The sequence below is a fragment of the Onychostoma macrolepis genome, chromosome 12 (genome assembly GCF_012432095.1).
Source record: "Onychostoma macrolepis isolate SWU-2019 chromosome 12, ASM1243209v1, whole genome shotgun sequence".
Lineage (NCBI taxonomy): Eukaryota > Metazoa > Chordata > Actinopteri > Cypriniformes > Cyprinidae > Onychostoma > Onychostoma macrolepis.
This window is the reverse complement of record NC_081166.1, coordinates 4,165,070-4,183,136: the sequence shown is the minus strand read 5'-3', so window position 1 is coordinate 4,183,136 and position 18,067 is coordinate 4,165,070. Positions and strand designations below refer to the sequence as shown.

Sequence of the window (18,067 nt, the reverse complement as noted above, 5' to 3'; positions counted from 1 at the left end):
CACATAAAAAAAAAAAAAAAAAAATATATATATATATATATATATATATATATTAGCATTTTATGTCCTAAACAAATACAATAAAGCAACAAGCGTTATAAGCTGTTCTGTGCTGTTCCTTTTAAATCAGGTTTTTTTTTTTTTTTTCCTTGGTCATTAAAATAAATGTAATTTCTAAAATATTACGTATATGCATAATAGTTATCTTTTTCATTTTATTTTTTTATTTACATTTTATATATTCTTTTTGCATTCAAAATTTTGCTTATAAAGACAAATTATTTGATGGTTGAAACATCCCTTTTTAAAATGTATTTATTTACAGTAAATGTGTTTTTTTCTATCTAAACAGGCTGGATGTTGTGTTTTACTCTTTTTATTTTCAGCACCTTGTGCCATGAGTGTTGCGTTTATACTATAAGAAGCTCAACTTTTAAAACCATCTTGTGTAAACGGCCGCCTTTTTTGTGTGAAATTCTTTTTTTTTTTTTTTTTATCTGGTTTTTAAAGTAAACAAAACATTTGATTTATAAGAATGTTAGAAGATGATAAATGTGCACGTTACTGTATGTAGATGTGTGATTGTATTAATTCTAAAGGGAGTTAAAGGGAAAATGTGATGCTGCTCTTTTCATCAACGCTTTTGACTAGTGCCTTATTGTATCCGTGACATGCGACTACACACTTCGAGACACAGTTTATCCCTCCAACAGCAGCAAAACAAATGTAATATCCTGCAATTTGAGAGAATGAGAGACAGAGCAAGCGTGTGTATGTGTGCGAGTGAGAGAGAATAAATAAACACAGTGTTTTATGGGAAAGGATATATGAGATTTCTGACAGGAATATTACTGGAGGACTAGACGAAACTCCCCGACATGCCAGCCGTAATTTGTGTCGATCAAATTACATTTACCGTCGCTGCGTTCCTGGAGCCGCCGTAATTTCTCATATTCTTTCATTCCTCTCGCTTCAGATGCACAAAATCCATCATATCTGGGAAAATGGATAAGTGCTGTGTAACAATCATATTGCCTGCGCTCTCCATTATGCCGTGTGTCATCTGATCTGTAGGTGGAAAAGTTTGAAAAACATGTCAGCCTCACTTTATGGAGTCTTTATGGGTTTCGGGGGCTTTTGATATGACAAGAAGACAAAACGCTGCTTTTGAGGTTTGTTTGTTTATTTGTTTTGTGTCAATGAAAATTGTCATCCATTCTTTGTTCTGTTGTTTTGAGCAGAATCCCGCTGTTAAATATTGATATGTCCCTCTCTCCTCTCAGCTTCTAATTGGCTGTCCGTATTCATTTTGTAGCTTCTGATTGGCTGCGACCCAAGTGGCCACTGATTTGTTTGTTGTATTCATTCTGCAGTCACTTTTATTGAATGACTTACAAATTGTTTGTTACTTCTCAGCCCTTATATCATCAAAATAACTGGAAATAGGCCCCTCCCTCTTCTCAGCTTTTAAATGATTTCCTTGCTTCTGATTGGTTGCAACCATAGTGGCCTTCAAATGTTTGCTACGTTTATTCATTCACCAAATGCTTTTATCCCTGTTTGTTTTCTTTTCATCTTCTTAACATTTCAGTCCTTATATCATCAAAAGAACTGGAAATTCGCCCCTCCCACTTCAAGGGTTTGTGACCAGGTTTGTTTGTTATATTCACATTCTACAGATGCCTTTATCCAAAGTGACATACAAATTTGTTTTCTTTCTTTTGCCTTAATTTTAAACCATCAAAAGCACTGTAAACATCCTCCTCCCTCCTGTCAGCTTTTAATTGGCTCTTGATATTAATTGTCCCTCCCTTTCTGTAGCATCCGATTGGCCGCAGCCTCAGCGGCCTCCAGTTTGTATTTAACATTTCCTACATCCTCCTCCGCTCTGTCTCTCGGCCCTCGAGATCCAGTCCTCTGATACGCCTTTTTATTCGTCGTCTTTTTTTTTTTTTTTTCTGTTGACTCAATTTGTCCCAGGCGTCGGAGAGCGGAGGCAAATTAAGAGGCGTGAACTATGACAGTCCGTGACACCGCCTCAGTCCGCGCTCTCCACGCCGCATAATGATTACATTACAATCCTGTGATATTATTCAAAACGACTGCTGATAAATGAATGATAAACTCGGGGGTTAGGTCTCCTTTATTACCGAGGTTGATAAGGCAGCTAATCAGTGGCCAAGCAAATGTCATTACATAAATTATGAGTCTGACTTTGATATATATTTCCCGGGTGTTCGCCGCAGACGTCTGTCATCCGCGGCGGCCCTCTCTCTGTGCTCCGCTTACACGGGTGGCTGAAGAAGAAAGAGAAAATATTTATTCTGTCTCATTACTCTCCTGCCTACGCCGGGGTCCGTAATTGCTCTTGTGAATGCAAAGGGCATGTGGCAACCAATATATTAATGTCTCTCGGAGTGACTGAAATATTAGTTTTTCAACAACTGCTTCAATTTGTGGGAATATTTAAAATTCAGTGACTGGGGATTTAATAAACATTGACAGTGGCATGTAGGCAGTTTACAACGTTTGTTCGGGGTTGATTAAAAAGGCTGGAAATTTTGCTGACTCAACACATGGGCCATTACCACTGCAGAGGCCTTAATTATTCTATTACACACCCCGTCTCATGTGTCCACAGATGATTCGCTTGCCTCGCATGTCTCTCCTATAACTTTTTATTATTAAAGTCAACATGAAGTCAAAATTGACCCATTTTACTTTCTTAATGCGTGTTCCTGGTCTTATTGTGAACGATTCATCAGTGAAACCAACTGTTTTTGTCTTCATAATCATTTACCAAAATGTATTAACTTTCTCCCCCCTCTCCTCATTTTAAGTTTGCGTCATAAATCCTGTTTATTTTGAACTGCCTGTCATATACTTTTTCTAGGGCTGTCAATGACTGAAATGTTAAACGAATCAATTACATAATGTTATCATTTTTTTCCTTGTGTACACATGCAGATGGATGTCTGTGGCTGTTTTTGCAGAATCTTTCTGCACAATTGCTACATTTGTAAGAAAACGTGTCAAGTTTAAAAGTAGATCAACTAAAGGTAAGTGGACAAGGTTAATCGTATACACTTGCTTTAAAAAAGTATATAAAGAATAAGCTCACTATATTAACAGAATAAATTAAAGGGATACAGTAGTTCATCCAAAAATGAAAATGGAGCACAAAAGAATATTTAATTAATTATTTATTTGTTTTTTTGTTGTCCATGCAGTAAAATTCAGTGGACGACAGAAAGTCAGACAGTTTTGAACAGTTTTGGAGTCACATGAAGGTGAGTAAATGACAGATTTTTCTTTCTTTTTTTCTTTAGTGAACTAACAAATCCAGTTTTTGTTTTTTGTTGGAAATCTCCTGTGAACATATGTGCTTTCAGAAGTACAATCGGTTACAAATGCTTCTTGTTGACTTTAAACATACTTCAAATATTTCGCTTCTGCTTGCGTTTGGAATTCTAGCGCACACTGATGACATCACTTGTTTTGAAATCTCTGTCTCAACTTGTGTGACATCACTTTGACCGTCCTGAGTAGCACACAGCTGGTCTCTGTAGTGAGACCTTGACCATGTGTGTGTGTGTGTGTGTGTGTGTGTGGTAGTGTTTTTGGCCCCGGGCAAACCTGAGGGTGCTGAGAGTGACTGCATTTGATGACATTACAGTATGAGAAACTCACACACTTCATGGTGTATTCTGCAATATACAACTCAAATATGCTTATCTAGCCTATGTTTATTAAAAATTTAATCATGTGCAAAGACTGATGCAATATCGGTTGTTCAAATACTTAAAATATTAGCAATAAAAACTTTCTCAAAAAGAAAAAAATAAAGCAAAAGTTTCAACACAATTATCATTTTATTTACAAGCATCCTTGAAGCATATTTTCATGCCTTGAGGAAAAAGCGAGTGCCAGCTCTCTCCTCTGCCTCCTCTCATTATGTAAGAGCATCAGAGCACATCTGTAGAAATGGAAGAGAGAAACGCTGTCACACTCTCCTCTCCTCTTTCACCACAAACAAACCCAGTGCCCTGCAGGCGTGGCTGGGACTCGGGCCCCCCGGGCTGGACTGAAACACGGCCCCCGAGGCCTCTCTGAAGGACCTGAGCAGCAGGGGTTCAGATCCCCCCCGGCTCACTCTCTCTCTCTCGGTGGAGACTGAAAGTGAGTTGCTTTCATTGCTCACACAGAATACCGCTGTTTAAACGGTGTTGCAGTTAGATTGGCCACATTTACAGATTCATGCAGGCCATCAAATGCATGTCAGATGAAATTTGCATCATTTTTTTTTTCTTTTTTTTTTTCAAGAGGACATGAAATTACAATGAACCCTTTCTTAGAAAATATCTCTGGTTTGATTTTGCACAATTCAGTGCATTTTATTCATGAAAATGCAGTAGCTTTTACACCTCCAATACAATTTTTTAGCTTAAACTAAACCACGTTGCCAGGGTTACAATAATATTGTTGGTAAAATATTAACCAATGCCATATCACACCTTTCACATAATAAAATTTAGTAAAATAGTTTATTTCAGTTAAACGTATGGTTGATTTAGTTTCATTTTGTCTTTATTTTCAAAAGACAGGTATAGTAAATAAACAATGTAAAAAAACATTTTATTTTATTTTTTTTAATGAATATCACGATTTAGGTAGAAAATGTATGATTACCTAATTTGTGTTTTATTGTTATTATTATTATTGATAAATTATTTAAAGTTATATATTTTTTTAAATAATATTAAAACTGCATGCATAATAATTAAAATGAATTAGCGGAATGTTGTTTAAACTAACCTAAAGTTTAATTGAAATATAGCTGCATTTTATAAAAAATCTGCTTATTTCAACTTGAAAAATGCAGTTGCTGTCTTAAATTTTTAAGTATAATCGCAATTATGCTTGGCCCTACAAGTCATTCAAACTCATTTTTAAATCTTCCCTATAGCTGAACTTTAAAGATTGTTGAAATTGTTGAAATTATTTTGATGAGTAAAAGGAAAAACATGTGTTTTGACTTATTGATCTTATATCATTTTTACAGTGTGTTCAACAGACATGAATATCCATGTCTGCTATATGCAATTTGTTATAATATTGCATAACAAGTATTTAGCGTGGGCATGTCTCATTTCTCTACGGTTGATGTCTTATTTGTGCTGCTCACTGATGTCAGCTAATCAATGCAAATATAATCAGTTTCCAATGAGCACTCACTTGTGGAACTGTGGATGAAATTCAACTCTGCCACAACACTGCAGCATTTCTCCATTCATTATTTCCAAATGCGATTGAGGAGCTCAGTTTGTGTGGGTTAAGCGTAGAACGTGATGAGGGAAAACAAGAGAAAGGGAGAGAAAGAGAGATTTGCTTTCCTTCAATTTTTCTCCATTCATCAAGGAGGGAATCAATAGAGGGGAGTTTTCAACTGCATTTCAATGGGGAGAAGTTTTGTCAGTCAAAGGTTTAGTATGATTCAAACTTGCCTGAGAGACATGCGATCGATTCACCTGAAAAGCTGCACGGGGACTTTCGGTCAATAACAGTCTGCCTGTGTATTTCTGCCTCTCTCGCATTTAATAATGCTGCCCAAATACAGAGGATTAAGTCAATTAGACTATTTAAACATTCAGAAATGATTAAGTTATTCCTTTTTTGTTGAGAGTTGGGAAGCAGAGGGGGAGGAAAACATTATCTGAGTGTGTTCGTGAGAGAGAATGTGCTGTATAATGAGTGGAGTTTACATCACTACTATCGCTCATACACATGGTTATTCAATACAAAGTTATTAAACATTGAATGGTTATCATCTTGAGGAGAGCTGTTACCTTTCAAACAAATCTGAACAAATCCAAACAAATCGGTTTTTAACATTAAAAGAGGCATCTGAGCCACATCAGTGGACCAGAAGATCCCACGACAGTGGTATTTGATTAAATATTTGTTATTAAAAAGGTCCAGTTTCTTTTTTTTTCAATATTTACTCTGATTCATTAGGCAGCACTTTGTACAGACAGGTGTATGGTCTTCTTTGACTTGTTTTCCAGTAAAAATAAAATAAAATAAATCTCTAAAATTCCCTAAAACAAGAGGCAACATAATGTGTACTGCAAAAAAGGACTTCTTATAGTGTTTTATTGACTTGTTTTCCAGTAAATAAACTCTAAAAATGTCCTGTAGCTCAAATAGTAGAGCATGGTGCTAGCAACGCCAAGATCATGGGTTCGATTCCCAGGGAAAGCAAGAGCTGATAAAATGTAAAAACTGTAACTTGAATACAATGTAAATCGCTTTGGATAAAAGCGTCTGCTAAATGCATAAATGTAAAATTCTTAAAACAAGAGGCAACATGATGTACACTGCAAAAAAAATTAATTATTGCAGTCATTTTTGACTTGTTTTTCAGTAAAAAAAAAACAAAAAAACACTTAAAATGAGGCAACATTTTGTACACTGCAATAAATAAATAAATAAAAACCTCTACCAATCCTTAAAACTAGATACATTTACCTCAACACTGTATAAGATATGAAGACTTGTTTCTTAGCTTGTATCTTGAATATTTTGTCTTAATGCACTGGCAGAACTTAAAAAAAAGACAAGTTACATTTTTGTCTCGTTTCCACTGAGCGGTACGGTTCGGTACGGTACGCAATTATTTCCGTTTCCACTGTCAGAAGTTGTGAATGGTACCAAAATAGCGAATCGTACCATACCACTTTTTTGGTACCCTTCTGTTGGGGTACCTAGCACAGCAAAGGGTACCAACAGGGTGGAGCTAAACTCACTGCAGAACGCTGATTGGTTGACTAGAATCGTCACTTTTGCGTGATACAAAGGGATAAAGCTTCTCCTTCACTCGTTCCGCTCTGCTGTCCATGAGTGTTGGGCTTATAATTACATCAGAGTGCGCAAACACACACACACAAAAAAACAGTGTATTTTATAATTTTATATTTTCACACAGACAATAGCCGTTTCTCAATATGCGTTCTTGTCTGTTCTTGGTGAAACGTCATTGCCCAAAAACCCGCGTAATTTTCTAAATATACTGTTAGTATGTCATGAAATGTAGTTTTAAGAGTTTTTTTAGGTGAGAATGTAGTTGTTTAAAACTCAAATCTGTAGTTTATTTATAAAGATATAGCGCCTATTTGAAAATTTGCCATGCCGATTTCGGAGCTCCATGTGATCACCGGGCGCTCAGTGCTCATGTATCCGCCTTGAGCAGCCTTATCTCAGCTAGTCCTTACGACATTTGCCGCTGGCTCTGATGTCTCTGTAGTGATTAAACATGAGATACAATTCGTTTTGGATTGGCTATATTTAACAGACATTAGTGCTCTCATGAATCTATTATTTGTTCCTGGTTATATCGTTTTGGCTGAGCACAAAGTTATGTTTAACTTTATATATTTATTTTGAACTTTACCGTAGCACAGCGCTGACCTGGAGCATACGTTTGACTGAATTGTTTGCTTTTGTCTTTATTTCCTCTTATATAAGCCTCTTATACTTTGTACTTATACTTTTATAATGGCTATTATTGTTCATTAAAACTGACATTTAACAAAAAGAGGCAGAGTTGTGCTTATTGTCGTGCTTTATCGTCAATCGCATAGACCACGCCTACTAAGTAAGGGTACTGTTGGTGGAAACGCAAGCCTGATCAGGGTTACCCGTACCGAATCGTACTGTACTGAACTGTACTGTACCTTACTGCTCAGTGGAAACAAGCCATTATAAAGAAGATACATTCTTTAAAAACACGTCTTGCGATAATGCTTAAGTAAATGCGTCTGGTTTCAAGACTTATTTTAGAAAATAAATAAGAAATGTAGATTGCTGTTAAATTATTTGTAAATGTTACAGTTGATTGCCATAATATATTTTAAATGGAAGAATGGAAGAAATAATACTGTAAATGGTACATAATCAAGATTGCCTCTCCAAGTATATAATCATAAATAAATTAAATGCTAAACTGACTTTTTTTGTAAATTCAATGCAGCTGTTTTCATACATCTCTTTTCATGGCTTTTCTTCAACAAGTGAGCCTTGTGACGTTCAGCATATAACTTTTCCATCGCCTGTGAATACAAATCAACGTGTTGAGCCAATTCATTGTTTCAGACATAATTGTGATTTTTTTATAAATGCATATATTAATGCTCAGTTATGCATGTTTTTAATTGTATTGATTTATGTGAAAATTGCAATTGCTGATTGTTGATTTTTGTTATAGAGACTATGAGATTAACTCTTTTGGATTGCAAGAAACCATTCAGAACCCTGGCATCATTTCGGCCACTTATTCATGGTTAGGCACCACTCAGATTTTCTTCGAAAAATGTAAAAACCTACTTATGAATCAGTCCTGATTGTGAGTTTCTCTGCATCTGTGTCATCCTCAACACAGGAACGTCTCCTCCACACCACCATCGCTGCCAGACAGCAGACTGACAGCGGGTAGTTAGAAAGCGAGAAAGAAAGTGAAAGAGGACTGCTTCGCTGCTCCATCGTCTTAACTCCACAACATCCATCCAGATGGCACATGAGAGACGGATACAGCAGGATGGTGACAGGAACACGGGAAGCTGTTGTTCTCTCTCACTCTCACAAACACACGACCCCACCGCAGAGGCCCGTTTGATTCAAGTACACGCGCTACACATGAAAGCACTTGGCGGGACGTCCCGCAGCATAGGCGGGGAGCGTAAAAAGCCGAGACACGTCGCCCGTGTTGTGAAATCACACACCTTTCAAGCATCAAAGACAGGCGATATGTAAAATATTTGCTATGGTTGTTGTCCTCAAGACGAAGGTATCAGGCAGACAGCAGGTGAAGAGAGAAGCTGATGACATACCGCAAGGTTGCACGGCAGAGGGGCTTTGGTGCCAAAATGGCTTTTGGTGTTGCGGGTTTTGTATTCGTATTTGTGTGCACTGTGACAAACAGCAGACGAAACCCACCTAACGAAGACAGAGGTGTTCAGAGAGGTGTTCGCAAACAAGCCAACGAGCTGATATTACAAAGTCAATTTTAAAAAATAGTGCTATTTTATTCTCTCAATTGACTTGTGAATTAAAAACAAGTTGTCTTAAATAAATTCTATATATATATATATATATATATATATATATATATATATATATATATATATAATACATACTGTAGTTGCCAGTTTGTTTAGATTACAACTGAAAATTATTATTAAAAACTTTTATTTATTATTATATTTACGGCTTAATAGTAGTTGCCAAATAAAATAAGCAATAAATAGTAAAATAATAATAATAATAAAAAATGGATACATATTAACAATTAATGTGGAATTATCCTTATAAAAATATTTTGTTAAAAACTCCTCAATCACCTCAATTTGATTAGCTCATTTCAGGTCCTCATTGATGGTTGGTCCTTATTGATAATGTTGATGATAAAATAATAAATAAATGAATATTGACAATTAATGTGGAATTTTCTTTGAAAAGTTTGAAAAATATGAAATTATGAAAACATATTGTAAGTTTCACCTGAAGTTGATTGCTCATTTCAGGTCCTTATTGATGTTGGTGGCATATATAAACTATTTGTTTGGATTGGAACTAATATTTATTATTAAACAGCTTTTATTAATTCATTTGCTATTTAATATTACATTGTAGTCAAATGTATGAAAATAACAAAATAAACAAAATCAAAAGTAAAATAATACAAAAAAAGTTTTATTTATTTTTAAATAGCTTTTATTTATTGGTTAATTGATTGATTGATTGATTTACTATTTATTAATAATTTGTAGCCAAATTTGTATAAATGACGTAAAATAATTAATAGTAAAATAATAAATAGTAAAATAATAAAATATATTAAAAATTGATGTGGAATTTTCCTTAAAAAAATAATTCATGAAAACTATGAAATTAAGAAAAAAAACCTGTAACTTTCAGCTCAATTTGATTTGCTCATTTCAGGTCCTTATTAAAGGTTCTGTTCACCCAATCAATGGCAAACAAGTGGATTGTTAAGAAAACCAGTTTGCAAACAATCATTATTTTTGCAGTTCTGTTTAGAGACGGCAGCGGCGCAGACACTTCACCTGTAACTAACGGTCCGTCAAACGCAAGGTAAAATGAAGCGTTCCATCACAATATTTGAGGTCAATCACCACTTACCGTGCCAACCTGCATGAAAGGAAACAATTAAAATGCTATTTCCCGCTAAAATGCTGTAATGTCAGGTTATTGATGACATATGAACATTAATAACAGAGGCCCCTGACAGGTTGGAGGCAAATAAGAATAACTCTCAGTTTGCAGATGATTGTGAAAGCCTCCTGGGCGTTTCAGAGGAGGATAATGCTTTTTCATTGCCAGCGTGGGCTGAAATGGAAGCTGCCAAACATCAGACTCATGAAGCAGATTTCCAAAATGAGAACGGCCCTCTCCGAGAGTAATTTCACCCTCTGAGACGCCGCTTCGCATACGGAACGTTCCGCACTCTAATGACTGACAGGTGTACATCTCCGGTTTCATTACATGTAATAACTACAAAACGGCACTTGATATTATGAATATATTGTATGGAAATGCACAATCAAATTCAGCTGCTCCGCAGCGCGTCTTGGGAATTCCTGATGATAAAATTTATTTCATGTGACAATTCGGAGTAAACACCCGGAATTTGATCAAATAGAGATGGAAAAGTCTGCCCGTGCCCTCGCAAAACATCTCACTCGACTTTGGAGTCATTTGTTCGTAGCATTGGTCTTGATCAGTTTGCTTTATTCCACACATAATCAAGACAGTAAGTCACATCTGACAGCTACAGTTCGGCGGGACGTCAGCCCCGGAACGGCAAGATGAATCGCGCTCGCGCACCTCCCTGCTTTAATATCTCACGTTTAAGGTCTTGAAGCAATTTTTTGGGCTAATATCCGAGCTGTCAAATTCTGTGGACTGTACGGGCGCATGCATATGGAGGGTGTTTGTAATGATGAACTGTGCGGCGGTTGACACTTTGTTGGGCCACAAATTACTTCAGTTCTAGACATCATTACCCTTCGCCGACCGCCTGGATGTATTTATACGTCCTTGCTCTGGCGGTTAGCGAGCAGCGTGTACCCCGCGAATCCAAAAACATCAATTCAAAGCAAATATGTGTCTTTGTGTTGCGTGTGCGGTTTGACATAATGAGCGAGGTGGGGGGAAAATGATCGCGCATTACGCAGGCCCTGCTTTGGCAGAAAACGCTCTATGCCTTTAAGCAACTCATGAAAAATGAAAGAGATTTGTCTGTCATCAACATGCGCGCATTCTGACCTTGACTCCAGACGGGACTAACGGGGCTTCTGAATTTTTTACGGCAGAAGGTGGAACTCCGTGAGGTATTGAAGGGAAAACAACAGTCGCGTTGAGACGGCGAGAGAAATGGTTGAGAAACTGCTGTAATTAATTTGGAGTAACACGCGTTTCGCCGTTCTCTGGAATGCACGCAGCTACCCTCATGTTTTTTTCTTTCTCTTTACTGCAGCTATGTTCTCTCGTTCTTTCTTGCCCTGCTTTCATCCTTTTGTTGTTTGTATTGTGGAATTGCTAATGTCGAGAAACACAAAGCCTGTGAGGAAGACTCGAGCAGAAGAAAAAAAAAAAACTCTTTCAAAACAAAGTCACAAGATCACAAATCCTGAAATTCTGACTATGGGGGCACCAGGGAAACAAAATCAGGTCAGCAATCAGCACTAATGGGGACAGGCCTTCTGTCGGGCCGCGCGGGGTGGCGTGGGGTCATTTAGGCGGGAGTGGGTGTAAATGGCGGAGGGAGATCCGAGGAAAGCTGGACGCTGGGAGAGCCCGCGGGGTATTGTAAGAAGCGGGGGGCCTGAAGTAGCGAGGTAGGGGCCCGTTCTGCCTCCCTTTCTTTCTCTAACCCCCCTCTGACGAGGTCACGGCGAGAGAAGGGGAGAGTAATTCAATCCCCGGGCTTTTTCAGTGCAAGGCCAGCGCTCTTACTGACAACACCCTGAAATTAGAAGCAAACCAGCCCGCCGGAGTGTGTGAGACTTCAGGGGCTGGAAAAGCAGCTCTGCTTTTCCCATGCTGCTCGGCTGTCTGTCTGAAACATCATCGTGCAATCATCGCAATGATAAGCAGATGATAAGCTCAGTGATCTCACATGCCATCAATGTGAATGACGAGAACCCGACGCATCTGATATGATTTTAATGTGTGCCATGTGTGACCGAATCTGTAAGAAAACATGTTGCTCATGTAATCACTGTGATTCATTATATTCAGCATATTTTTACATGGTTGAATATCATGAAATCATTCCCGGGTCACATTTCACCTATAAATTCTATGATACACCTTATATATAGAATTTATATATTTTAGTCCAATTATTCATAAATGAGTGTGCGTATATACATATACAGCGTATAAATAAATATATTCACTATTTATTTAATTACAGAATGACAAATTAAATTAAATTTAAAATAATTAAATTTTGTTTTTGTTTTTTAATAATTTTTTGTTGTTGTTTCAACCATTCATCTTGATGATGTCGATATTCATATAATTTTTCATATAAATAATTTAGTTTCTTTTGGTTTGTGGTGAAATATGACCTAAAGGCTTGTTCTTGTTGTGGTTTTGTGTGATTTAAACATGCACTGAAGCTCTACAGATACAATTTAATCTGTCAGCACATTTAGTTGTGCTGGTATGCTACTCTCTTTCGCTCATTGTGTTAGAGTAATAATATAGATTTGAGTCAGTTCATAGACTTAAACGAGCTAAAAATGAAAGTACAACTTTATAAAATCAGGTTGTATGCATTTGAGACACTTTCAGATATGTAGCAGGTTTTAAACTGCTCTCCTTTGTTGTTTTGTTGTCGTACACATACACAGGGACGAGACCCAGTGGCCTCTGTGTTTCCATATTTACATCTATAAAGTTTTATATGGCAGAAATAACTCGAGTCGTGGCAGTTATAACCCAACATAACTCAGCTTTTGTGAGGGGTTCTCAGACATCCCACCCTAATGGTTAATATATCATTAATATGGTGTTGTATGTTCAGCGTTTCACTGTCTGTGGAGTTGTACACAAACCTCAACCTTCATAAGACTGATGAGACACTGAATCCAGATAGACAAATATAACCCAGCATAAATGAACATCATCAAAAGATGATTAAGCTACTGCCTTTTCTGGCTTTCGTGCTTATGAATGTGATCAGAATTCATTTTTCCGAACAGAAGATTGCGCTGGTACGTCGTACATCTTGCTCAAATTAATGCTATCCAGTCTTGTAATCACTGGCTGGGAAATCATGTTAAATGAAGAGTAAAATTAAACATTATTAGATGAATTGTAAATCGAATTGAGTATTATTTTTGGTGTCACATCATATTAGTTGAGACTCTGAGAAGCCCTGCGATAAATAAGCACATGTAGATGCTCAACCGTTTGGACTTTATTTGCATGTAAATTCCAGCTAGCGGCTCTGGTGTGTCTGCGTGGCTGTCGGCTGTTGCTGTTGCTGAGGTTGGTGTTGGTGAGGATTGGAGTGAATTGGTGGATTCAGGCGTGTGTTACACACGATGAGCTTGACTGACTGAGAAAGATGCCCTTCCCTCCTCCCTACAGTTCACAGGCATTACCATCTTAATAAGGAGGTTGATTTCGCCCCCAGGCTGAGGAAAGAGGGGCAGCGAGGCGGTAGGGCAGGTGTGCTTATGTGGGTAAAGCAGAATTGACCCCGTCCCATTAAAGAACATGGGATATAAAGGGCCAGGACAAGTCCTGAAGTCCTGAGGCACATATGCATGTGTGTGTTTCCACTACACTGACAACTTAGAGCCACCCGACTCACCATTTTACTTCTGTTTCAGAGTAAAAAATTACATTTATGCATTTGGCAGATGAATTTATCCAAAGCATTTTGCATTGCTTTCAATGCTATACATTGTTGGTGTTACTATTGTCTGAGATACAGGAATGTAGAATAGGTCTCTTTTTTTCCATTAGTAATTTATTAGCTCATTTCAGAATGGAGCCAGACTTGATTGTGAGTTTGCTGAAATCCAGTACATCAAAGCATTATCCAATAGCTTATGTGGCCTATGGGATGTCAGCAGAAAAGTAAAATTGCTTCACAAATGGAGCATAAAAATGGAATCAAATAATATTGATTGATTGATTTTGTGGTACAACACAAAACGGCATACAATATTTATTCATTTGTTTATTCCTATATTATAGTGTATCAAAGCTAATTAACTGTTAGTGTCTTACTAAATGCATTTATTATTTTAACCATTTATTTATTTATTTATTTATTCAACTTGACATAACTTGGCATACAACAAAAGAGAAACACATAAAAATGTGTATATTTTGTAGCTTGTGGTAACATCATCAGCCACTAGGGATTTTTTTTTTTTTTTTTTTTTGTGCTAGAACACAAAATGGCATAAAATAATAAAAAAAAATTATCTTTATAGTGTATAGAAGCTAAATAAATGTTATATTTTATATAACATTTATAAAAAAGAATATATATATATATATATTTCTTTTTTTTTTTTATTATTAATTAATTTATGCAGCAAAAGGAAATGCAAGAAAATGTGTAGCTTATTCTGTAGCTTATTTTAACTATCTTTAAATGGATAAAACACTGGCCATTAATTGCTGATATTGTTTAGTGAAAGCAGAGCCACTATTTTAATGAATATTACAAAGACATAGTTATGAAGTAAGTACAGTCGCTTCTATTACAGTTAACAAAACAAAAAATGTTTAACAGTATTTACATGTCATTTCAGTTCTATTCTTCTAACACCTTCCAAGCCCAGCGAGGGGTCTCACTCTCCACAGAGAAGGGGGAGACAGCTAATTTCCCACCCTCTCTAAAAGTGATCCAGGTTTGAAGACGCATTGTCATTCCTCTCTTAAGTGAATAATAGCCCTTCTCTCCTGGCGTTAGAAATTTGGGGAGTGATCGTCTAATCGCTCTGTACTGCTGGCTGATGGATCAGCGCGCTGAGCTGAGAGCTTGTCAATAGTAGCTCGGTAATTAACAGAGTGGCATGGAGCAGGAGGGAGATCAGACAGCCGGATTAGTTCTGCCAGGTTCTCCTCAGCAGTCGATACACATAGAGACAGAAACCCAAGTGCCCCAAGACTCATTAACATACCTACACCAGATAGCACCTTCAAATTAGCCCGACGATATCTCTCTTTTCTGCTGTACGTGCGTTGCGACGTCTGATCAAAGATTCAGGACTGTACACACAGGTGAGGGAGTTCAATAAGGTTGGAGTTTTGAACAGACTGCAAAGTCCAAGTATAAAATTTGACATGCTTTGTTGAGGAATGGACTATTTTGGCTGGCAATTTTGGTTGTGAAATGTGGTTGTCACTCCTGGAAATTGTGTACAGAATGGAATTAAAGTAGTTTGTAGTTCACCCAGAAATGACAATTATGTCATTATCAAAGGCCTGTAGGATGATAACTATAATGATAACAATAATTATAAAGTTTTAATAATCATTCATATTGTATGAGAATAGGGAAGTCACAATATCACAGCTGTATAACAATAATGACAGCATTTTCTATATAACAGTTGTGGAGGAAATTTTGAATGTTGTGTTCATATCTGTTTGCCTGTACACAGTATACATTTTTAATAAACTGTGTACCAGATTTGGTCTTGTTATATCACAGTCTTTGTCCATTAAGCCACAAAAAGCATTTTCTATGGGGGAGAAAACGCTTAACATGCAATTTAATGTGTCGTGTTCGTGTTCTGGGCTATTCTGCTCATCTGTATATGGTTTGCTTTATTAATAAGGTATGTGCTTAATTTGTCTCTCACTGTTCTGTCTTGTCGTGTCAGATCAATGAGCTTGCAAGTCAGCAAGTTATAATTTCAACTTTTCAAGTCGTAATTAACTTTTAAAGTCATAATTTTGACTTTTTAATCTCATAATTTCAATTTAGTATATCATAATTTCAAATTTATAAGCCACTTTCGACTTGGAATTTAAAACTTTAGACTTTTTATGTCATAATTTTGAATTTTTAATACATTTTTTCTTATGTGGTGAAAATGGGCTTCCATACAAACAGTATGCTAGCAAAGACAATTTTGTGGGTTCAAATCCCAGGGAATGAATGTAGTTAAAAATGCATAGTTTGGTTGCAATGCAGTTTACTTTTGATAAATGCATATATATATAACTTATACTGAAAAGAGCAGCCAAAATATTGTTTAACACATCTCTTTGTGTGTTCCACAGAACAAAGAAATCCATGTGGGTTTGGAATGACATGATGGTGAGTAAATGACATTCATTTCACACAGTTTTCATTTTTGCATGAATTATTTCTTTAAGCATTCAGAATATGACCATATTTAGCAGCAGTGTGTACATGACCTACACGACTTCTCTCAGAACAGGTTAAATTACATTTCTGACTATATAAACCAACCACCAGCACATGCTTGCTGAATCAGAAGAAAATGTTTAAATGAAATGTACTGACAATGCATCATTTTTACATATTTTAATGTATAAGCTTGTATACTCCTAAAAGTTGACATTAGTTAAAAGCAAATGACAAACACAGTATATACTGTCTGTACTGTGACGTGCAAGAAAACCATTTATTCAAGTATAGACGCTACATTTTCACTTGAAATATCATGCACTTAAATAATATGACAATATACATACATGGCAAGCTTGCACTAGACTTTTTGGACTTTTTGGACAATAATACGCAAAAAGTAAACCTTCAGCTGTGAACTCCCCATAAAACCACTTCACACATTTCTTTTTTGGACTGAAAATAAATCACTTATATATATAAAATACAACCACCAGGCCAGGAAATAATACATTTCTCCATCAAAACATAAATAACAAGAAGAAAGGTCTGTTTAGTTTTATATATCATATTTCTGTAGTGCTTTCAATGAGGTGACCATATAAAAACAGCACTCTTAACAGAACAGAGTTCAATGGAACTTCCCCAATATCCGTTTGGCTCATATATCGCATTTGTTGCCAAATGATCAAACGTCATGGTGGAACTTTTGACAGTCGGGCCTGAGTGCTCCATAAATACGAAAGAATGAGAGTGAAACGGCTCTGGCCCGGGATCGGTCTTTGACAGTCAGCTCATTAGAGCAGAACTCGACGCTGGACAGTCTGAACAGTGCTTAAACACACTGAAACAGCCATTCACCATTCAGCCTGCTGCTCTCACAGCTAACAGCTCGACCCAGCAGGCGTCTGCGCTTTTACAACATCGCCATTATGAAGTGGAACAGGTCAGTACGTGAACGGGTGAGAAGCCGCTTTCAGCGCCGCTGCATATTACATGCTTAACCTATCATGCACAATTACTGTTTAGAAAAGGGCTGCTTGACCTTTAACAAGAGAAAGAGAGCTCACGCGGGCCAGCCCTGACTACTTTAACAGAGTACAGCACAGGACGTTGTGGGTCACGTTCAGCAGAAAACAGCCTGGCGGAGGGAATCACGACTACGCTGCTTTTAATAACAGGGCTTTCCTGTTTCTGACCGTACGGTGTGTGAGGAAGTCTGAACAGACGTGAATGTTAAACTTATACGACTGTGGTAGCGACACGGTGAATCAATACGAAGCTTAAATTTGAAGGGAAATTTATAGATCGAGAGCCGCAAAACTGAGACAGGGATGTTAAAGAGACCATTTATGATGTTCATATGGATGCCATTAAAGACCCAAATGAAATCATAATTGGACTTTTGTGGATTTATGTTCATATCTGTTAGCTTTAATGTAAATACAGGCTGTTATACTCCTAAAAGTTGACATAAGTATTTACAGTATAAGCAAATCATAAAATTATAACAATGTCTATAACATTCAGCCAGTGATACAATAATAGACTTTACATTTGCATTGTGTTGCATTGTTTCGAAGTAAGAAATGCATTTAAAAACTATAGAGTGCATTAGTGCCGCCAAGTTTTTCA

At 36.8% G+C, this 18,067-nt stretch overlaps 2 long non-coding RNA genes across 2 annotated transcripts in view; both read left to right on the top strand.

The window, feature by feature from the left end:
* The first annotated feature begins 2,964 nt into the window (after positions 1 to 2,964).
* Positions 2,965 to 9,056, top strand: LOC131551388 (uncharacterized). The gene is made up of 4 exons (XR_009273744.1): positions 2,965 to 3,059; positions 3,231 to 3,290; positions 8,264 to 8,338; positions 8,438 to 9,056. It is a non-coding gene; the product is annotated as an uncharacterized LOC131551388 (long non-coding RNA).
* Positions 9,057 to 12,570: 3,514 nt separating this feature from the next.
* The window catches only part of LOC131551359 (uncharacterized), a 65,358-nt gene continuing 59,861 nt past the window's right edge, over positions 12,571 to 18,067 (top strand). The window contains exons 1-2 of the long non-coding RNA XR_009273736.1: positions 12,571 to 14,960; positions 16,342 to 16,378. This is a non-coding gene — a long non-coding RNA (uncharacterized LOC131551359). The remainder of the gene's footprint in view (positions 14,961 to 16,341; positions 16,379 to 18,067) is intronic.